This window comes from Pyxicephalus adspersus, chromosome 6, assembly GCF_032062135.1.
Source record: "Pyxicephalus adspersus chromosome 6, UCB_Pads_2.0, whole genome shotgun sequence".
In the NCBI taxonomy this organism is placed as follows: Eukaryota; Metazoa; Chordata; class Amphibia; order Anura; family Pyxicephalidae; genus Pyxicephalus; species Pyxicephalus adspersus.
Genome location: NC_092863.1, coordinates 62,586,214 through 62,610,757, shown reverse-complemented (window position 1 = coordinate 62,610,757; position 24,544 = coordinate 62,586,214). Strand labels below are relative to the sequence as shown.

Here is a 24,544-nt window from a genome sequence, read left to right as displayed (position 1 = left end):
CTTCTGTTGTCATTGAGAGGCAACACTATCACTGGCACCACTAATAAAGCATAGGGCACTATTCTTTCTTCACCATTCTTAGGATACTGTTCTTTCATTGGCACCACTAATAGATCACTACTCATCTGTCACCATTATAGAGCACTATTTTTTACCATTCTTCACAATGCATCGGATACAATTTTTTCACCGCTAATAGGGCTTTATTCTTCCCATTGTCATCATTGATAGGATGCCATTCTGCCATCACCATTGAAAATGTGCTATTTTTCCCATTGGCATTATTGATAGTGAACTTTTCTTCCTTCACATTTGACTAGGCACCATAAAAAGGGTACTATTCACCCCATGGCACCATAATAAGGGTACTATTCACCCCATGGCACCATAATAAAGGTACTATTCACCTCTTTGCACCATAATAAGGGTACTATTCACACCATCGCACTATAAAAAAGGTACTATTCACCCCATGGCACCATAATAAGGGTACTATTCACCCCATGGCACCATAATAAAGGTACTATTCACCTCTTTGCACCATAATAAGGGTACTATTCACACCATCGCACTATAAAAAAGGTACTATTCACCCCATGGCACCATAAAAAGGTACTATTCACCTCATTCATTGATAGGTTACTATTTCTTCCATTGGCACCACTGATAGGGCACTACTCAGCTGTCACTATTGATGGTTATTATTCTTCCATTGTCACACTTGATAGGATTGCACAGTACACCGGTCACAGCCCTTCCTGTCCCATCTCTGTACAAATCCATTCTCTCCCTCATGCTGCTCTAACACCCAGGGACATTTTCTATACTTTTCCCAGAATAATGACAGGCACCACCTGCCCCCCTATACACTATGGAGATAACATATATATGAGTACAGCCTGGACCTGGAAGTAGAGGACCCCCATACACAGCGCTCTGAGCACTATCAGACCCCCTCCATCCATCTCCGCAGCGGTCTGAACCTCCAGCTGTAACGGGGACCGGGCTAGTGACCTAATGGGGCGTGGTCTGTGCCGTCCCCGCACAGCTGCAGCCAATCAGTGAGCAGGGGGTGTGTCCCGCTGCCAAGGTTAGCCCTGTGTAATTGGATGATCAGGCCCGAGGTGTGGAAGCCCCGCCCTCCTCCCCATCACTGACTCCTTGTAGCTGGGAGCTGCAGCAGCCTGGACTCGCATCGGCGGATAGGATCCATCCTACAGATGTGTGTCAGCAGACAAAGGTGAGCCAGCACCGCATGCTGGGATAGATGGCTGGTGTCAGCACACCTGGTGATCAGGACAATGATCGGGGTTGTAGTCCTCTGTGTTTGAGACGATGCTGAGTGATCGTATCTATAGTAACAGCTGCCCCGTTATCCTTCCATTGCTGTCCGTGTCTTTGTATCATTTTACTGGAAACCTTTTTTCTATTGTATTTGTACAATCTTCTAATTATCATAACGATGATGGATGGGAGCCATGGCAGGCGTCACGTGACCCTGATTGATCGCATGTCACCCCCGTGCAGAGTGAGTGCGGGGCACTGCCAGGATCTACACATATGTACAGAGCCTTCACCCCCATTGTCAGCTTTCTGCTGATCAGACATGGGTGATTGCAGATGGCATTGGCAGACAATATGCTGTCAGGCAGGCTCCATTAGCAGAATTTATCAGATCTGACATGTAAAGCTGGTTAGGAGGTCATGTACCCAGGGTAATCCCCCTCTGATCACCTGACCTGGGTTCTTGTGGCACCAGGACATGCAATGGATTGGGCTGTATGTATTATGACGTCATGATGTGCTCCCAGAGACCTGATCCTCTGCTCAGACTGCATTACTGCTAATTCCCAGGTCTGGAATGCATTCCTGTCTGTCCTTATGCTTTTCATCAGGCTTGTGATTTGTGTGCAGAGCATATTCTGTCCTACACACATACCTAATATGGAGTATATGATATGTGAGTACATAGAGTACATAGAGTAATATGGAGAATATGATATGTGTATCTATGGTAGAGGGGGATTTCACCAACACATGGCAGGGAATGGCAGTGTTTCCCAATCAGGGTTCCTCCAGAGATTGCTTGGGTTGAGCAATGTATGACTCCCAGGTCTGTTACCCCTGACTCCAATGATCATTTTGGCTATCTGTAAGAATGACATTCTTCCCAATGTCCAGCAATGTAGGAGGCTTTCTTCCTTCTGACCACCATACTAATGTGCTGTGAGATGTGGATAAGACCTGAAAGTTATTTCAAGGTTTTCTCCTAAATTTAGAGACATAGGATCAGGTGGGGTTATTGTCCTCTGTCACCCCTCTCCTGTACAGATCTGGATTTTTCTGGAGTTTTTATTGAATGGGAACCTTGACTATGAGGAATACCAGGCATTGCTGAGAATGCCAGGTGCCTGGCTGTCTGTGGTCTCAGAAACTGCAGACTATCCCACAATGCAAATTATCAAAGTCAGGACCATGGATCTGCATGCTTGGTCATCCAATGACTCAGAGGATACTGAAGCCTTTGGATCACCATTACAATCTGTGAACCGTTATTTTTCAATTAACCAGTTAAGCTCAAGCAGTTGCAAACTCCTAACAGATCAAAAATATTTTATTTTTATTTTAGCAATGTTTCTATTGATTTGAAATAACATTGTCATTGTATATAACTTAATGTAATACAGACTGTGAATGTCTGAGTGGCTCTCTTTTGACAGTTTTGTTATACAAAACATGTTTTATTTTTTGTTTTAATATGCATGATATTTACAAATGCAAGAAGGATGTTTTGCTTTTTTTTTTTTTTTTTTTTTTTTTTTTTTGGGGGGGGGGGGTTGAAAAAAAACAGTTTAAATGTTAAAATAAATAATAGTCACCAACAAAGGTGAGAAAAGGAGTTGGTTATTGCTGTTTAGGGTCATTTACAGTAGTAAATGACCCTAAAAGTATGCTGAAGCTGGAGTGCAGATCAGAGGACCACATGTAAGCACAAAGGACAATACAATGTAACAATACTGTAACGATGTATCCATGTCTTTATTTGGGATGGAGCACCTATCCAATACCCGGGGCAGTGTTTCTCAATCAGGGTTCCTCCAGAGTTTGCTAGAGGTTCCTTGATCAATGACCAGTTTGTGACTCTCAGACCAGCTGCCACTGACAATAATTTCATTTTTGGCTATTTGTAAAGGATTCCTCCCACTGACCCCCATGCCAATATACTATGATCTCTGGATATAGTATTTATAGAAGAAGTGTCAAAAAAAGTTGTGAAAGGCTGCTCCAGAGACACAGCTAAAAATGAAGTTCTTTGTTTGTCTTCAGGTGAACCAAGGTCATAATGAGGACCTTGCAATAAATTGGAAGGTCCACTTACACCCCCCCACATTTCCCTTTACAAATCACCCTACAACCACCTCTGCCTGCCTAGGTGAGGATGACATTACAATCCTTCTTTGGAGTGCACAGCAACCCAAATCTTCTGAGCAGACAATCTTGCAATGGACTGGTGTGTCTTGTGTCTGAGATATTCTCCAGGAGTCCTCCCAGAAGGATGGAGGCATCATCTAGAAGATAAGAGGGAGGAAGTCTGGCAATTCAGTTGGATTTTGGTCAGTGTACAGGCAATATATCAGTTGTAATGATGCTGCAGGCTGAATTTCTCACTGATATTTAGATATTTTAGGGCGTCTATTAGGGATCTTGGTCCTTTAGCTGCTGTTTGTGTCTGGGCCAATTGCTGCATGAAGATGCCTGTATGAACTGTAAATTTATATATATAATCTCACAGAAAGCTAATGACCCAACTTACTTACAGAGTGGGTTGTTGTCCTTTTTGCTTGCTTTAGAACTGCTTATCCTCACCCCATACAGGTCTCTAGGAATGCAAAAGCAAAAAGCTTCAAGCAGGTCAAATGTGGGTCAACTGTCAAATACACCAGCTCTAAATTGTGAATTACACCCTTGAAGCTCATCAATGCAAACTCTTAGAAACTTCAGTGCAGAAATCTCTCTAATAAAATCTGTTTTGGGAAGGAGGGAGAAGTCAACCTGTTACATTAACCTGAAATAAAAGTTCTTGGTGGACTAAATCCTTACATATGGGCACACAACAAGCCACTGTCTGGAGATAATAATGTTTTGTGATGTTATGAGGCGTGCCAGAGCCCTTTAAACATGTGGAGGGGTGAAGGTATCCCTTCTCTTCCTAGCACCATTTACTTTCCTGAAAGACGGCTCAGCTGTCAGCTGCAGGAGCTCTGGAGTAAAGGGGGTCTTAAACAAGCCATTCAGCTGGGTATATATCATGTGAAGCTTGACAGGCCAGAGATTATCATTACTGGGAGAAAAATCTGAAAAATAACCTCATAACTCATATCCCAACAGGAGCTTGAAGTGTGTTTCTCCCTTTTTTGAACTATTTTGGAGGTGGAACTGACTTTTTGTGGATTATCTCTACTTACTGCTCTGTGCAGCTGCACTGCCTTTATGCTGAACATACTGAAATGATATAAATGTAAAATGCAGTACTAGTGTTTAAATAGCATTTTAGAAGCTATCTATCTATCTATCTATCTATCTATCTATCTATCTATCTATCTATCTATCTATCTATCTGTCTAATCCAGCAAACCTGGGACGGATCTCTTAAAACCATTACCTATTATTTGCAAATGGTTTCATTTCTGGGCCAGATCCATTCCAGGTTTGTTAGATCACTCAGGTTCACTCATCTTCCCTCTATCTGCTTCAGTCTTGCAGCATTGCCAGCCATGGACAGAGCCAGATTAGGAACACAGATAGCTCTAGGCGGGATTGCAATTTCTCCAATGCCTGGTTTATACTTGTGTAGTAAATGTGCGTTACAATTTAAGCAAGACTGCACATGACCTTTTTTCGAGAATCGGATATAAGGCCTTGCATGGTAGTGCATCTTCAGACATTGCTGCACTTTGTGATAGATTGCAGCACAAATGTGATTTGGGAGTTACTTAAAATGTATAGCAGCTCAAGCTCCAATGTGAATTATTGCAACATGATAGTGTGAACAGGTAAATGGAAGAAATCCTCGGAGAAGAGGAAAACCTGTATACACAGCCAAAAATATGAAGCTCACTGTACGTGTCTGGGATTTACTTATGTTTGTGTCCTTTACGAGCTAGCATCTCAGTCCAGAAAGTTCATGGTGACCCGAGGTGATGGCTGAAGGAAAAAAAGGTTCCATCATTCTGTAGAAAAATATAGATAAAGGTTTTGTCTGGGGGAGTCATTTATGTAAGGGGGAATGAATATTTGGAAGTGACACACACATCAAATAATACATAGCATGAAAATTATATATAGGATGCTACATAAACTTTAAGTCAAAACTTTAGGCAAATAAATACAAATTAATAGAAATCTGTGTTAATTTATAAATTATTTAATTTGTTATTATTTATTTATTATTTATCAAATATAAGCAGTGTAGGCTCATAAACGTAACATGGTTCGAGCCTTTTCCCATTCCTGTGTGAAAGAAAGAAATAGCATTAGGGGTAATCACTAAAAGTCACTATTGCACTATTGGTTTTGTTGATTTTTCTTTCTATGTTGTCTGTGTTGTCTTATCTATGTTCTGCTTTAGGTTCATAGATCAAGATGCAATATGTAAATTCATTTCAACTAGTATTGTCTATGTGAGACTTTTGATTTTGGAGAACTAGAACTACATGGATGTTCTAAGAGATAGAAACTGACATCATATGATGGGAATACAGTTTATCTGTTATGTATTAGGAAAAGGCATATTGTGCTTTCTTCTCTTCATTTTTTTAATATATAACCATAGCAAACCTTTCGCTGTTCTTTGCTATATTATATTTCCCAAAATGCTCTGTCAGCCAGCAACTGGCTGAGTATTGTGGAATATCTAAGTCATCAACACTTACATATGGAAAGGTGCCCATCCATAGCGTGGACCCTTTAATCATACTATACAGTGCTTAAAATATACATGGATACCCTTAGTATATGCTGCACACAGGCACAGATCATCCCTTGTAAACATTCTACATGAAATAACATGAACCTACCCAGTAGCTTTTATTTTCGTTGAAATGAAACATTCACATAACTGTGTGATATTCACCAATCTTCCATGTTTTGGCAGCTTGACAGGGTTTAGGCAGGGCAGGGTTTAGGTAGACATGAAATGGGATTTTCTTTGCCTTTTAACCCATGAGACTTTTTAATTTGCCTATTTATATTTTGTAGCATGAAACAGTTTGACTTGTATGTTGGATGGGTTGTCAAAAGGAAATAACACACATGTGACACGACATATTGATCACAAAATTTGTACAGTTTTAAATGCAGGAATTTTAAGTGGTATTTGTGAACATTGCATTATTACTGTCCTATAATTAGAAGCTCAGACACAATCAATCACACAGTGTCTCTAATTTTGTAATATGTAGCCATTTTATGTTCTGCTTTTATCTTTATGTACCCATGTCTCAAATCTTTCACTCTCCTGCCCTAGTCGTTTGTTACCCGTGCACCAGATAAAATCCATCACACTCTACCAGCTCAGCCCAATCATCATTGTTCCACACATCTACGCCCCATACTTCACCCTGAGACTTGCTAGATCTGATAGAGGGGAAGTAAATTCTTCCTTTTACCTACAGCTGATTATCATCATTCTCCCAAGATGTTCTCTCAGGCTGACCTTAAATATAAGGTTTATTTGCTCAAAATCCCCTACTCTCATATACAAATGGCTTTAAAAATAAAGCTTAAAGCAAAAAAAAATAATAATGATAACCTGGCTTTACCTGCCAGGGCAATAAACTATATTCAGATCATTTGTTATGGGTAGCTAGACTCTTGAACATGACACATTCCATAATATATGAAATACTTATCCATTCCAGATTTGCTGGATAACCCAGGCTCACTGGCGCAAGTGTATCCTCTCCAGCCTTGGAGAGCTTTAATAAATCAGGCCCTCATGCACAGGGTTTGTTGAATGGTTTATTTCTCTCCACAGACTGTAAATAGAATAGCAGGAACAGGAGAATGTTCTACAGCCTTAGTAGTGAGCATAGTGGAGGGTCTACTGTCCCTTATTGTATTAAATAAAGGCCTTTGGTGGCTTTTTCATGAGTTTGAAAAGAAAGAGAAGATTTTCCTGTACAAAGTCATGTTTTATAAAGCAATATTTGGATCCACTAAAATAGGCAAATGCTAATTTTTTTCCTAATTTATTCTAATTAATTTGATAGTAAAAGCAAACAAATGTATACCATGGTTAGTGATAGCATATTAGTTGTTGAAGACATTGGGCTTGTGCATTTGTAATTTATTATACCATAACAAGTGCTAGAAGAATATTAATACAGAGTTTGATTTTGCTGACTTGTGCATAATAAAGACTTCATTAGATATTTTTACTTCTTGTGACAGCAGTATTTATTTTATAACTTTCCAAATGTGGTCTTCAATAAATGTTTTTAAGGACTTTCCAAATCATCAACTGTGCAAATGTAATCAATTACAGAACAGCACACAAAACCAAGGTTGCTTATTGAAGCATGACAGTCTATTATTGGTTTCTCTCCAGTCCTGTAGATTAAGATGATTTTGTTTTATGGATGACAAATTAGATTATAGCTTTTCAGATATTGGGGTAGTGATTCACTGATAACACATCAGAGCTGTTAGCTTAAAATATTTGTAATAAATGGATATTTCAATATCAGGTAGAAGTTTTGATAGAAGTTGGCATTAGCTTGCACGTTTGATGATCTTTTGGCTTGTTCAGCCTTTTGCCCTAATCCCCAAAATTTGTTACCTTTAAGTTTTGCTATGTCTTTTGTTGTAGGTAGGTAGGTCCCCAACTTTACTGTGCTTAGGTTAAAAATGCTTCAGTCCTCCAATACTGTGCTCCTCCCTTTAGACTGTAGAGTTTTTGTGTCATAATTTGTACTTATTATGGATACAGGTTGGTCATCTGCTGTCCCCGCCTAGCAGTTAATTAGCTATCTGTAGGTAAGTATGAATTTATTAGATTTTTTTTGCTGCTATACTGTATTGGCTGTTTAGAGACATGGATATATTTTCCAGTTGGACAAGTCTAAAGTCTAAAAAGTAAAACATTGTTCATAAATGTATGTAATGATGGCATACAAGAGCAATGTGTTATGTTTCTTCCTAAAGAGAATACAAGAGGAGTAAAAAAAAAACTGTACAAGTATACAATCAGGCAAAGATCCAGGATGTTAACCACAAGTGAACTTCGTTTTCTTTATACGTTGACCTCTTTTCTTTATTGGCTTGAAGCGTGAGTTGTATCTAACTTGGAGTATGGCTATGGTGCCTCTTAATTCAATTCTCCTGGTTTTGTAATGTCTCCCTTCAGTTGGCTCTGAGATGAATCATCGGAAATAATTATTCTGGGTTTGATTTTTATATTTTTGTTACAATTCTTTACTTAAGACCAAATTTGGTAATAGTTGTTTTTCTTGTGTATGGAAAACATTTTTTTATTCAATAGAATTGTTTGATGTGGGAACTATATTAGTTATTTATAGAGTCAACCTGTACCTTGTAAAAGGTAGGATGCACACATAATTAACTTGGGCATGGTAATTTAATTTGGCACTTATCCTAAATACCTGACTGCCTTGCTATCTAAATCCACCAAATTGCTGCCATTATAATTCTTCTGCATAACTTGGGACTAGTCTAACTGCACGGAAATATAATATATATATACTGTATATAATATTATATTAGGTGTATTTTCTTTCTTTATAGCTCAACTCACACACTTAGCTCAACACATCTGACTGCAATACTCTGCCTAAGCGTTGTCCTTCGTAGTGTTCATATACTAGATGTCCTCAGTCTTTTGTATTGAATTATTCTGGGTGTTATTCAACCCAGAATACTGATAAAGTCCTGTGAGTGCAGGCATCATGGACCCACCACCTAGGAGCATCACCATGACATGATGCACCCACAGAATAAAGATGATTTCATGGGAGCAGGACCACTTTCTACAAGGAGAAAAGCTTACAGTGTGAAAAAGCAAGAGCACCCTGCACATCATGGTATTGTCCATAACAGATTAGAAAAAAAGTTAATGTAAAGAGGAGAAAAAAATGTTAGCTGGGGAATCCTTGGAGTAGGGGGAAGTTCATTGGTGGATTTTAAGTATTAGTCACTCTTGAATATATACCCAAAAGTACATAGTATTTAAGTGTGGGCATATCTTCTTTACTCCATCATTATGGTAGCTGTAGCTGCTATTTTTAATCACTCTTTGAATGTACACAATCTTGTGTAAAAAATTCCATGAATAAGGAATACTCCCCAAATATTGATGAACTGCGGGACTGGGATGTTTTCTAAAATGGCTCAGGTGGCAGCATGGGTCGTACAGCACGGGTCGTACAGCATGGGTCGTAGAGCTGGTTGTCCAAAAAGTTGTTAGGTAGGTCGTTAAATGAGGATTATTTAATACTGGGAGATGTTGTGTAAACAGAAAAGGCCTCAAATCAGAGCTTTCCCTATAAGCTAACACTGAAAGGAAACCATATGAAGGCTACCATTAATGCTAGCATTCTAAAATGCTAACTGACAGGCTGCCTCTGGCTTTTCTACTTTCTGAGTTGCTGATGAACACAGGAAAGTCAGCATGAAATACCAGTAACTGATCCTAGGTCCTAGGTCAGAAGGCAACAAAGTATGAAACCATTGGATTAGTAAGACAGCCACAAAAACTAGCATTTTTGGAAGGAGAGGTCAGCAACAGAATCCTACATATGGAACTGAATACTATAATCAGAATCATATTTATTCTGTTTTCTCTAATTATTTGTTTTGAGAATGTGCAAACATATGGCACAAAGTACAAGAGTGCATTCACTTCTATTAGAATCTGTTTTTATGTGAAATATTTTAATACAATAATTTGTATTTTAATTAGCAAACAGAATAGAAGATCCCATGAATGCAGGAAAATTTATTAGCAATGTATGTTATAATGTTATTCCAGATAAATGGTATAATATCTGGAAGTTGTCTAAAATAAAAACAATGGGCAATGCTACTCCGCCTTCCTCCAGATGTCTATTATAAAATTTATTCTTTGCTTTTTTTCATTAAGAAAACTCTTTGGTCCCTTAAGAAAATGACCTTCTCTCCCATCCATCCGTAGTAGTAAGGCTGCCAGACTATTTTATCTCACTTCCAGATCTTCATCTGTTCCTTTGCTGTGCATGTTCTGGACTGTTTCCTAATATTCTCAATAATCAAATGTATGACCTTGACCCAACCAGAACTTACGTTCCCCCATGGTCCAATAAACAAGGCCTATACTTTATCTGTTCATGCCTTCTCCTCCACACACCCTTTCAACTAATTTTATCTCCTTTGGAATCAAAATAATGGATTGTAAACATTCTCTGCAGCCCGAATTACATCTAATTATAACTTGTGCTTTCTACAGGCATAGCTTGTATTTATAAATTCCTGCAAGGGTTTTGCTAACATTAGCATGAGTGGCTTCTGTCATTTTATAGGCAGCTACAGTTACTCATTTCTTAAAAACTAATTTGTAGCCATATAAACTATTAGCAGTGATAACAATGCTTCCTTTATTGTAAACCCATTACACTGTTTGGTACCTCTTTTATGGGTTCCACCAACCACAATAAAGGCTTTAGATAGAAAATAGTTACTATTTTCTGAAAGGTATACATTAGTCCAAATTGTAAATGAAACCTTGTATGCCTCTATGGTTAGAAGTTCAGTTTTTAATCCAGCCAATGCTAAAGTGTACCAGTCCACCCCGTTTCCAGTTTGCCACCTCATGATCCCAGAATGCTTTGTTGGTGATACTGGGACACCCTTCTTGCTGCCTCTCACAGTTGTGTTTGCTGGAAAGCATTATTAATTCACTAAATTCCTTCCTTTGCCTAGATTTTCTGTTTATTAACCAAAGGGTTTTACATATTCTGTATAAAAGAATTCAAGGCCTAGTAGGCATATACAGAGGCTCACTATGAACATGAGAAGTTTTGGCTGTTCTTTGACACATTGTACAGCTTTCTTGTGTTGTGCTGTATGGAGTCTGTCTATACCAGTATATTATTGGGCCTTATAGTACATTAGGCTTTCATGTTCAATGTAGGTACTTTCAATTACCTCTGTCCTTTGTTACAACCCATCTTTCATATACTCAAGTTCTGTTGTGCCCTCACTGTCTTTGCTAGTAACATTGGCCATACCTCCCATGACACTACCAACTACAAAAGATCCAATATTAGCCATAGTTATTAGTAGAACATCTTTTCCATCCCAGTGATGCTATTCTATAACCCCATGACAAGCTAAACAGCCATACTTTTCCTTCCCAGTGCAGGTTTGCATAGAGAGGTAGTAATGTGCAGAAAGGAGGGTGGCAACATCTCATCTACAGTATGGTCACGGATGTGCTCCAATGGGATTGCTTCCTCAGCAAGATTAAAAAATGGAAATGGAAAAACATAGCAAGATTATAGCTGTAAAGGCAGTAAATTGTGCTCAGGAATCTCAAGTAAAGCTTGTTGACCTCCAGATAGAAGTTCAATGAAAAAAGAAGAAATTATTCTTTAGCAAAATAATGCCTAGTGGCAACAGCAATTTGCTGCATTTATATTTCCAGGTGAGGGTTAGCAAGACATTATATATATAGGTAAATATTTATGATGATCATACAAAAAGTACAAGCATGTTTTGTATTAAACTTTGGTCTAATACTTCAACAATTTCCATTTACATATGTGTATCAATCAGTAGCAATATTTTGATATTGATGTCCCTCGAACTGTGGCTAATTGATCTCCAGTTTCATAATGTCTGCATAGTTCTGGGGCGAACATCCCTTGGTAGAGCCAGCTGCATTACTCTAATGAGGTTTTTAGTTGTCTAATAAGGAGATATTTTAGCCGCTATTGTAAGGCAAGGTGAAAAGTTGAGAAAAACTGGTTTAGATACTTTGAGTGGGGGACAAGTTGAAAGTTAAGTTAGAGTAGCAAATAATAAGTGTGAGGCAAAGAGTTAAAGCTAAACTTTAGGTATATATAAAAACTGTAGATAAATCATCTCTGTAATCCTTAATACATCATCAAATGTTTTTTCTAATTGTAAGCAGTAGCTGTATTTGAATAAAAACCTGTATCAGCCTTATATAGTCCCTAAACGGCATGGAAGGGAACCAGCTCTCAAAGTTTGATACCCTAATAGAGTGTTGTAGCACCAAGACATGAAGTGAGAGGAAATCTCCTAAATGAGGCCAGGAGGCTGTGTTACAAATCATTTGGAGGATGCATTAGGGTAAAGGATAGGTAGGAAGTTCTGGTCTTATCATATTGCAGTAATAACTTCCCTTCTGATGAGTTAAACCCAAAGATATAGGATGCCTCTAATGACTTCAGTGACTTTACCAAAGAGCCACATATAGGATTTAGTAACTTTCTACAGAAGGCTACAGGGATGCAACAGTAAATGGTCAAAGACTACAGACATTGAACGAGAGATGGTCAGAGACAATAGACATGCTGCAGGACATGGTCACAGACCTGCTATGACTATTGTTGAAGATTGGGGACATGCTTCAGTAGAAATTCATAGACTGGAGACACATTACATGAGACTGAGATTACTTCTATTTACTGTCCCATTACAAATCAGTGCTTCTGTATGTGTGCTACCTACTTGTACCACATTTGATATTTCACTCAATATCCATTGCTGAACCATAATGGATCACACAGAAAATTAAAGAAATACACCAAACCAACTACTAAAAGCCAGTCTGAAGAATATTTTTCCTTCACTTACTTAGACAAAGAAAACACAGTCTGACCCATGCAAGAACCCGGAGGGCCAAAGGGCCACAGGTTGTGCAGTAAGATTCCAAACTCTTCTTAGACAGCAGTTGAAATCCTATGAATGTTCCATGTCTTCCCAATCCCTATTTTACATAGTCATTCCTGGAGTTCAGTTTTAAAACATCAATATCTGTTAATCTGGAGTTCTTTAAAACTTCCAGTAATAACGAACCCAATGAGTGTGTGTTTCATAGATCCTGTGTTTCTTTATAAAGGAAACGTACATTCCTGTCTACATGACGTAGCCTTTGAGCTATAGCCATAACAATGAACACATGATTGTTTCCTAGTTGTTTGCAAAGGCACATGTCATAAACACAAGACTGGGAATCCAGGTGTCTGTCAGAGGAGATCCTAAACAAAGCCGTATCTGCTTCCTCTGCTCAGTGGCTGCATCTCTCTCTGAAATGATTCAGACCTCAGCTGGCCTGATTCATTCATGCATCAATTATGAAGAAAACCATCGGTGGAAGTGGGAAACTGTGAGATCCTCTCAGGAAATGTTTCACCAAAATAAACTGTTTGAAAGAAAGCAGGTCAAAAGCATGCCTGTTTTCAATGTCAAGCAGCTGAGTGGAATAACTGTTTTAAATGGAAAGGGGAATTTAGAATGAATATGCAGAAGGCTACGTTTAAGAGTTGCAATATGACATTTGGAATGATCACAAGGCTACAATAACACTTTCTGATACTTTACTTAAAGAAGGTAGATAAATAGAACAGATCCTTAATATCATGTGACATTTACAACAATCTCTGTTGTGCTTACAAGACAAAAAAACATGCACAGATGTAAACTCCACCTACCGTAGTCCTAGATAACTTAGTTAGGTTTAGTTTGATTGAAAAGCCCTCAATACATGCACTGGACTATCCCCCATCCACATGGAGTCTATGGAGGGGCTAAAGAAGAATAAGGAGGATAGGGCTGGGGATTAATAATTTAAGGCAGAAGAATAAGACTGAAAAAGAGAAGATGAAGAAAGTAGGTAGAGGGGAGAACTGGGAGAAGAAGGAGAAATGTGAATTTGAATGGTCATGGGTTCGATGGAGGGTGGGGAAAAAAGGGGCAAAGGCAAACGTCTGCCTGGCCCACCATAGTTTCAGAATGATGTCCAAAATATTTGGGAAATTGTCTTGGGCTACACTAACACTTGCTTGTTTTAGTTCAGTTCTTTCCCCCAGCCTTTCTTCTGACTTACATTGTTTGTGTAAGTGAGGGGATTTTTCTTGCAAAAAGCCATATATCATAATATGCTGAAATGCAGCTTAAACTGTTATATCATAGTCCTAATACCAGCTGGACCATTTTTCTAACCACTGGCGATGAGGTGTGTTACTTCTCTGGTGCAGACTATTTAATGAAAAGGAGAAAAATAACTAACTTTTGTTGTCAAGGTCTCTGTGGTCCCTTGCTAGATTTAGAAACAGAATGGATTATCTGTGTGCTCAGTAAAATAGCTGACAAGGCTCCAGGTGACAGTAAGAGAAGAAAACCTAAAGGAAATGGGGTATGTTAACAAGTTATGCTGCAAGCTATCTATTAGAGCTGTTGCATTAGAAGTTTGGCTGAGCACACAGGTTCATTTAAGTTCATGGTAAAGTCCAAAATCAGTTTGATAAAATATTTGTTTGTAAAGCATTTCACACGCAATACTACTATAGAAAGTGGACACGTAATTCTAAGAATGTACTGGTCCAGCACTGATTTCAGCATTCTTATGTTTTCGCTGCATGCCATAAAACATTGTTTCTTGACCTTTTTGAAATTAGGGAATCATTGGAATCAATTTCAGGACTTTGGGGCACCCCTGCTGTACTTACTGTATCCACAGCTCACAGTATATTACTGACCTAACCTATCAGTAGCCACCCAAAAACAGCCGGCTGGTTACTGAAAAGTGATGGCTGGTGTACCCAGCTAAAAGGAAATGGGGTTCCGCTGGTTTTATAATGTCTGTCTGAACTTCCCTTGAAATCATCATATAATAAAGCAAAGCCAATGCTGCTCTCTCTACTTGTGCAGGATGATGGGAATTATTTCCACACTTTCCTCTAGTTTTCTGCATTCATCCTGTAGTCGGTGGACCTGTTGGGTCTCTCCCACTGCTCTGCTGTTTGCACATACTATGAGTCTGAGTTAATAAAGCTCCTATAACTGAAGAAGATACACTTTTATGGATGGGGTAACTGTATAAACAAGGACTACAAATAATATCCTGACCTAATCACCTCTTTTCCTTTATATTGAACAATGAAGGAACTCTCCCATCCTGTTAGCATGTTTCAGTGTTAGAATGACAGCACTGTGCAAAAGCATAGAAACCTGACTGGCTCAGGATGCTGGCCTTCCTTCTCCCATTCTGTGTTTTATTGCAAGATCTTATGTACTATTTTGGGTTTTAACATAAATTTTATTTTTTTTTGCTCACATTTTAGCTCATTGAATCTATGCTTCATTTAATTCCCCCCATTATCTCCGACCAGTAGGCCTAGTCAAATGATATCTTTATGAAGCAAACTGTTCTGTGGTCATTGCAATTCCCCAGATAGCTCCCACTAAGTGCAGATAATAAAAAGCACACAGCTTGTATTTTGTCTAATGCGCTAGCTCTAGACATAGCTCAATTTGTCACTGATACCTATTTGATATCCTGCACATACCAGATTTGTTATAATAAGCAAATTGCTAGCCACCTACTGTGTTGTAGTTTATTATTACAAAACAGAAACATAGCCTAAATAACTTTGTTTTGGCTGAAAGTTGTGGAAATTGGGTTTTAAAGTAAATTGCTTCTAATTTCCCATATTAGAACATAAAGAATTAAGTGCAAAACGTAAGTAAAAAGTATATTTTTATATGCACTGTTAGCTTTAATAAAATTAATCTCTACCAAATGTATATTTTTTTTTCTTCTTACTTATAAACACATATACCAGTGAGGGAACTTCCGAAGACCTAAGGTTTCCCAGAGCCCCAGTTGAAAATTTCTAACTTAGCAAGCTTCTTCAATTGAGAGACAATCTGAACATTTTATTTGTTACAGATCAGTAACATATAGTAAAGCATCTATTGAAGATATTGATTTTGGTAACCAATGTCTAAATGGCAGTTTCCATAATTTAGCAAAGATGTCCTTCTCTAGACACAGCAGAAAGTGCATGGAAAATATTTGAATAAGATGTCAAAAAAGTCTGACAGGCTTTGTGGTTTTATCTATTCCCCATGCAAAATGAAAAAAGCGCTGTCCTTATGTAATTAATTAAACTAACCTGGAATCCTTATCTTAATGTTGGTGGCCACGGGATAGATCTACATAAATGTGTGCATAGGTTTATTTCTACATATTATGATAGACAATACAATGCTCTTCTTTTGTCTTAAAGGGATCTCTACTTTAAAGCAAAACTATCAATGTAAAAAAAAAGTACACTTACCTTTACAAGTGGAAAGCCATTGATCCCTCCACAATCCTAGTCCAGTCAGTTATTCTCAATTCTGGCACAGACTTCTTCTGAATTGTTCTTCCTACGTCACCCGATCTTGCACTGTGCAGGCTCGAGATCAGGTGACGCGGCTTTTGGAAAAAAAAATCGAAAAGACAGAATTTGCAATCTCACCTTCAAATTAAAAAAAAATAGTATTAACATAAAAAACACACATTATTTTAGTTTGCTTAGAGTTGCCACTCAACATAGCATAGAGGTTTCTAATTTGGCAAACCAAAAAAAATGTTTTGGATCGTTTGGTCTTTTTCAGCCTTTTTTAACACCGGGGAACCACTAAGTTCATGTCTTAAGGTGCTGTTACTAAATTATACTATCTGTACTTCATGGTACTTTAGCATGATCAGTAGGCTAAAAATGTGTTTGCAAGAATATTTGACACCCAAAGCACCTAAATAATTTTAAAGTATAAGACAAAATTAATTCCAATTATATCATAAAATTTAATTTATAATTATGATAGCCCAAAAAAAAACACAGAAAATAAATTGTAGTGCTTTGTTAGATTGGTATGTAATGTAGAAATGCCCCTTTAAATTGGTGGCCAGTAAAAAGTGTCATCCTACATTGGTGATAAATATTGTGGTTCTATGGTAGTATACCAAAAATTGTCAGCTTGCCTTCCATGATAACAATCACTGTCCGTGTAAGAAGGACCCCTAAACAACATTGTTGTTTCCCTATTACTGACTGCTTAAATACTATTGCTGTCACTGGCTATTGAGAGACAGAAATAGTTCATTTATCAAGGAATTTCTTACAACCTCAGGATAAACCCTGGTTGAGAAAGATCAGTCTAACTCAGTATTTTATTTGATTTTCCATTCAAATTGGTATATATCATGATATTTTTTAAAAAGTGATACATAGCAATAGTATTTACATATGAGCTTTAAACCAATGTATGGTATTTAGAAAATTTCCATATCTCAGTAAAAAATAACTTTTTCTTGACCCTATAAAGAGGCAGAAAAAATCTTGTGGGGCCGGTTTCCAAGTCCAATGCCTAAAATTGGCAGCTTGCCTTCTATGATAACATTGGTTGACAATCACAGTGATTCAGCTGTTTTTGATATAATGCAACGGGTCTACAATCTGTCTTTACCACCTCTGCTTGCTAAACATTATAACCTCCACTACTATCTGCCGAGCAATAGCACAAATGCTTGTCAGATGTCCTGGAAGAGTATGCACTGCTTCTTACAGCCGTGATGTATGAGGAGTGAAGCCAGTGACATATTAACAAGCGAGCAGAAGTCAAAGAATTTCTATGATTTTAAAGACACAGAACAAATCTTCAGTTCCTGATATCCTTTGACATAACGGTATTTAACTTGTAGCCCTTGACCTTCTCGTGCTTGTGTGACTTGTGACTTTGATCTGACAATGTTTTTGAGAAGATACCTCAAAGGAGTTGTGTTGGCAGTGTACAACAACTGCAATCAGGTTATGAGTTGGCTTTGTATCCGAACACAATTCCAAGCAAAGGTATTTTCATTAAAGCTGTATGGGGCTAATGATTACTGCGGAACATCACACAGATAAAAGTCTTCAAAACAAGTCAAATAAATGCAGACAGAGTTGGACACTGAATCACACTGATGTGCCAGGAGGACCTGCAATTCATTATCTTTAACTGAGTGTTTCATGCTCTTTCATGCATCAAATAGCCAAAAATACAAGACAGATGCTCTGTTTTTATTGAACTAGGACATTGAAGAGATAAGTTATCCACAATGCCTTTAAAATTTAAATACATATGTATGGGGCAATGACCTAACCAGGTAGATCAGCTAAAGGAAAGTGTCTCTTTGCTGATAATATTTGACAGTGTACTGGCCATTGCTTAGATATAACACAGATCAAAATCTATACCACCTCTTTGACTTAGATATCACTGTGGCTGGACAAATCTATTCACCGGGCCAGCAAGGAAAAAGATAGTCCAGACTGTGTTTTGAAATGTTTTGAAAGCTTTAGAGTTTAAAGAAGTCATTGCACAACATGGATCGTATCCCATCTCAGTACAGGCAGACATAGAAGGGACTGTGTAGAAGAAGCAAGAGTTCAAAAACACATTGGGTGATAGAATGGTGAGATACCATAGTCCTAAGATGGTGGCTGGTTGTGTAGAAATAACTAGTAGTGGTTTGTCACAATTAACTGGACTTGGTCTGCTATGTTAAAGACATTTTTGCAGCTTATTCAAGCAACTTCTTCATTTCCAGAGAGCATCAGAAACATACACCAACATTTATATCCTGTCATTGGGATAAACATTTTAAATTCATGTGGTTGACAAATAGGCCCTGATTTAATAAAGCTTTCCAAGACTGGAGAAGACACGCTTTCATCGATGAACCTAGCTGATGAAGCAAACCTGGAATGGATTTCTTAAAAGTCATTTTTTACTATTCCTAGTATCTCCCCCAGAGGACCCCTGCTTCGTTTTTTTTTTGTTTTGGCCTGTGCAGACTAGGTACCTTTATCTATTACCTAGCATTCTCTCTGCTATCAAGCAACCTGCCCACATCCCTGGCATTCCTGGACTCGTCCTCTATTATCGTGTCTCGTGATCCCCTGAAAGAGCCGCACAGCAAAACTTGATGGGTACTGAGACCTACCTCTAGAAACAATCACTTTAATACTATTTATGTCCTAGCTGAGTTTTGCCTAGCTTTTGTTGACACTGTTTAATTAAATGTTACAACAACAACAACCCTCTTCTCTCTGGTTTAGAATTCCCACTTTCAGCAGGCTCTGAAACTAGTTTATTACCTTCTATATACTATTCAAAGCAAAAAAGTGCCTTTTGTTACAGTTTATCTAGAAAAAGTGTTTGATCCTGACCTGCAGAGTTTGCCCTCCTATGGGTCATCCATTTGTTGGGGGGTTCACCTATGAAAGTCCTGGTAAATGTGACAAACCCCAATTTGTTATAACATGACCATTTTCACAGGCATATTGCTTACAAGTACCTTTACAATCCGTTTTTTTTTAGAATTCTTCAGATACCCAAGATTAGCTAGCATGGATCAGCTGGAGATCTTTTAGCCAAAGTATGCTGCTAACTATTAGAGTTGATTACCTAGACCCACTTAGCATGACTTTTCTATAGGGAACAAGTTAAAAATCAAAGGTATCTGTTGAAAATGGGAAATCTCTCACCAAATTGGTTATTACTATTGGGGGTTTTTAAGTATATCATCAGAAATGGAAATACTTACTATTTTCTGGGAGGATGCTACAGGTCATTTGATTTTTGGTTCAGTTGTATGTACGTGTAAAAGACCCAGATAAATGTTTACTTTATAATTAAGTATTTATCTAATTTTTCCCCAGATTGTAAATATATATGCAGACGCTAAAACTAAAGAGTAATCACAATTAGCAAAGCCTATTAACAAGCTTTGTATGTCACTGCTTTTGTAATAGCAGATCAATCATAGTGCTAAGCCAGTTCTGGTCTCCCTTGGACATAAATCATTCTTCTTCATTCCTTTCTTTGGTCAAGCAACATCAACAAGAAAGATTATTTAGACAGTATATAGCTAATTTCCCATATAAACAGTTGGAGGAAAAAGTTCTAAACACTGCTTAGTAGCTAATTATCCCCATGACTTTGGCTGCAAATGAACCATATTGTTAGTTGTAGGATGATTGCCTAATTGGCCATCCATTTCAATACAGATCTTTGTAGGGGTTTGAATTGTTAGAACATACTACTAGCCTACTTGGAATAGAGATTTTTACAATACAGTGTTAAAGATATATTGTTATAAAAATACATGTATCTTTATACCAAGTTGACTTTAAAGTATGTCCCAATATATATATACCAGCTCTACATTTTTTGTGGGGCTTCAGTAAAGTTAGAAACGCCCTTGTGTATTTGTTGTGTAGCAGTGTAGTTGTTGGCAGCAAGAAGGTAGAACCTTGGTCATATTTCTCCAACTTTTTACTTATTCCTTCTAACTTTTAACACAGTAAATAAATTGTGAAGATTGGTTACATAGGTCCTGATTTATGAAAGCTCCCCAAGGCTGGAGAGGAAACACTTTCATCATGAAGTTGGGTGATCCAGCAAACCTGGAATGTATTTCCTTAAAGTCATTAGCTATTTATTAGCAAATGTTTTAAATCCTGTACCAGATCCATTCCATGTTTGCTGGATCACACAACTTCACTGATAAAAGTGTATTGGAGAGTTGCCTTGGAGAGTTTTATTAAATTAGGGCCATAGTCTTCACTTTTGACTAAAATTCAGGCAAATAGTCCCTGCTATATAACAACTGTAATAATAATATTTATAATATATAGGTCTGAATCCAGAATAAGAGGCTTCAGAACTAAAAATGAATGGAAGGGCAGATACATAGACAGTAAGAATTTAGATATTTTTCTATTGTTGGAACTTTGTGCCTGGATTATTTTAGGCAAGATCACCTTAAGGACCCTTTTTATGGAAAGATCAAGACAGATCTTAGTATTTTCCTGCTAAAATAAATCTTATCAATAAAACACTTCTGAGTTAAAAGACTTTACAGCTATGACGTTGGCACTTTGAGCACTTTAATATAAAAAAGTATTTAGGTAAAGTATGTAAATAATTTATTTAAAGTAAACAAGCCAATAGGTGTGCACCTGCTGAGTACTTTACAAACCATCCAAACCCTGATGTAATCATTAGTTACCATTTATATTAGTTCCTTGGCAATAACAAATGTTGCAAGTTATTCTACAGTAATTTTTATTGTAATCATTTTTTTTATTATACTACTTTATCAGACTATAAAGAAACTAAGCAACACAGACGCAAATAATTTTCTTTCAGAACCATTCTGGTTATAAACAACTGCCAGCTAAGTCAAACATTTTACTTACTTTTCATCAATGTTAAAAGTTGTAACAAATACAGTTGAATTTATTTCCAAACAAAATTCATTTCTACAAAATTCATTTCTACTTGGAAACCATTTTGATTTTCTTTGATTTATTGTTTTGAAACCTAAATATGTTTTGGATTCATTGGGTACAGTTTTCAATTTGTCTTGTAAACAAAATCTTCATGGACAAAATTGCCAGTTTCGGTTTTTTCTTCGTAGTATGATGCTTTTTTTCAGTGGTTGATACCATCATTATTTTCCAAGGAAAAATTGTTCTTGACATGATTGTAAACATGACATGATGAGTAAAACTTATAATATTTTATTTCATTTTTCTTTTTTTACTTTTTCATAGTTTGCCTCTTTTGTTTTATTTTGACATTTTTCATGCTGATCAGTTTTCATTTTTTTTTTACTTAATATATATAAAAGGCAGATATTTTGAGAATCTTTGCAATAAAACCCTTATTTTGTGCTATCAAGGATATATTTAAAAAAACATATTGGAGCTCTAAAGCAAAATCAGTAAGACTCATAGGATCTGTGTATTCTAAACAATACCAGTCCAACCATCTGTCAGTAGGATCCAAAATATCTTATGTAAGCGAAAAGTACCAGGTCCAACTCTCTTTTTACGATAACTCAATCTTTCTATTATTATCATATGTTTATATAGCACCAACATAATATACAATGCTTTACAGGATGTAAAGTCAATACCTGTCCCTCAGAAGTTTTCACAATCAAATGTCCCTTACAGTTTAAGCCACTTTGGTTGGTGGACCAATTAACCTATCAGTATGTTTTTGGGATGTGGGAAGAAAACCCATACAAAAATCCAGATAGTGTCCTGGCTTGGACTTTGGTACCCTAGTACAGCAATGACAGAGTGCTAAACACTAATCTATCTACATCTGACATCTTTCACCTTTATGGAAAATGTAACATTTTTCTTGTTTTGTTTATAATTTAGGAAAGGGTTAGATAGAACCCTTGTCAGAATTTAATTGACGTAGATATCTATTTACCCTCTTTATGGGGCGTATTTTTAAAACAGGGAATCTGATATTCCCTCAAACATTCCTTCGTGGGAATCTTTAAGGTCCATGTGTTTCAATGGCAGTAATTTATTTCCCCCGGGAAATGTTTAGGTGAATGTCAGATTCCCTGTTTTTTAAATTGGGCCCTGTTTGTCCTTGTGACCAATTAATATCGGGGAAGAAATTAATCCACTCAATGAAAGTCCATCGCAAATTCAGAACAGGAGGTGAAGGTATATCTTGGAATGGGGGGATTTTTACTCTCACTTTGGAAAGATTTCTTAATCCCTCCTTCACGATCTCCAGTATAGGGAGTACAGAAAAAAAAAAATAAACTGCCAAGCAAGAAGTGAAAAGTTTACATACACTTTAGGGGTCAGATTTAGAGACATTCACGCACTAGAGGCATGAAGCAGAAAACAAAAAGCAACTCGATTATACTTCACTTCTATGATGGGCAAGTGGGTTGCAGTGACAATAATTTTGACTTTGTATCAGATGTAAATTAGTAGGGTTATATTGAAACTGGAACAAAATCCAAGTTCACACTATGGAAAGTGAAGCAGTTATTTTATGTTTTCCTTTCCATTTGTATTTCTTTTTATCAGTTTTGAAGCCAAACTGAAACTGCAGAAACTTCAGTATCAATCCTGGCACTCCATGTGCAATATGTTTGTTGGCATAAACATGGGTACAAATGTAACTATATCCTTCAGCTTTTATGTATGGTGTAGTCTCTCCTTTATATAAATTCCAGCTTACTAAGGGGATTGTTCCAATGCCTTTCTACACACAAATGCTAGAACTACAGAGCAAGTGCACACAGAACCCATTCCTCTCTATTACCAGTCAATGACACAAGCCTGGCTAAATACAGATATTACAATATGCATTAATCAAATTATATAAAGCAAGTATATACTGATCCCTTAGTTATTTTCAATTATACTTAGACCACTCGCTAAAAATAAATAGAATACATTTAAATAGCTGTTCTAATTAGAGATTCACCACTTCCCCTAAATGTCTCACACAAATAATGTAGAGGGTTGCTCCTTTTTTTTAAACTCATTCCCACTTTTGCAAAAACAGGCAGAAAAACTCACCTTACAACAATGCATTTTAATATGCAAAATGATGTTTACCGCTATGCTTTTATTTTATTATGAGCAAAACCCCAACACGCTTGTACTGGAGCTGCCAACACACATTAAAGCTGCCACTCCACTTGAAACTATTGAATTGCCCTACTGCACAAATGCATATAGGGCATTGCTTAGTGTGATTGGGACCTAGATAATTCCCCCCGTTGTTGTTGTTGTTGTTGTTATTATTATTGTGTGATTGTGTGAAATACAGGATATGCTGGTAATATTGGGAATATGCATCTCTTATGTGAGAGTCATTTTAAAACTTAGTAATTGATTTTATATAAGTGAGTACCCTTAAGTTCTCATATAAAAAATTATATTGGAGGATAAGTTATTCCCATTTGAAAGGAATTCTGCACAAAGGGGCTGGTAAAATTTGCCACAAGTACTATCACAAAAATTTTACAGGTTGCAAAAGAAGCAGAAGTTCCTTCCAATGGACAACCTTGACCCATCAGTGGATCTGACTTTTGGATGAGCTACACAGTGTCAGGTTTGGCTCAGTGGAGCACTGACTACTTCTGGCCTAAAGACGATAATGGCTCATGTCCAACCTTTGTTACAAATCTACAATGTTAAGGGATTTGGAGAAAGGTTATGGAAGCTAGCCAGAAGAGTTCAACAGTTTTTCCCACGTGCTAGTCAAGGTTATTGTTACTGAAAAGCTATAGTGACTTCTGTCTAAAGAATTCTTACATAGACCAATATCAGGACCATACACAGGAATACTGCCCGTTGGTTGTTGAAAAAATATGCCAAGGGGCTTTTAGTGGAGGTGGAGTAGTATAACAAAAGCATTTTTGCCACTGCCAAAGCTTTTAATAATTTTTTTTTTCCCCAGGAACCACCCAGTCACTGTCGTCAGATAAAAGTTTACTTTTTTTTTTCCTTTTATGTTTAATTGTATTAATTTACATGAGTTGCTTTATGGCTTGTGATTAGAGAATCTGTCACTCAGCAATTTAAAAGAAAAGAACTAATTAGTACAGAACCACTGAGATGTAGCAAGCATCCATGCATTTGCTATTTATACT

General features: G+C 37.2%; 1 protein-coding gene across 3 annotated transcripts in view; it reads left to right on the top strand.

The window, feature by feature from the left end:
- Window positions 1-1,138: 1,138 nt before the first annotated feature.
- Window positions 1,139-24,544, top strand: part of SNCAIP (synuclein alpha interacting protein) — a 138,872-nt gene continuing 115,466 nt past the window's right edge. For 2 of the 3 annotated variants that reach the window (XM_072416037.1, XM_072416039.1), the window contains exon 1: window positions 1,139-1,240. The gene's annotated coding sequence lies outside the window, so the exon portion shown is untranslated. The remainder of the gene's footprint in view (window positions 1,241-24,544) is intronic. The other variant, XM_072416038.1, reaches the window with a different exon arrangement.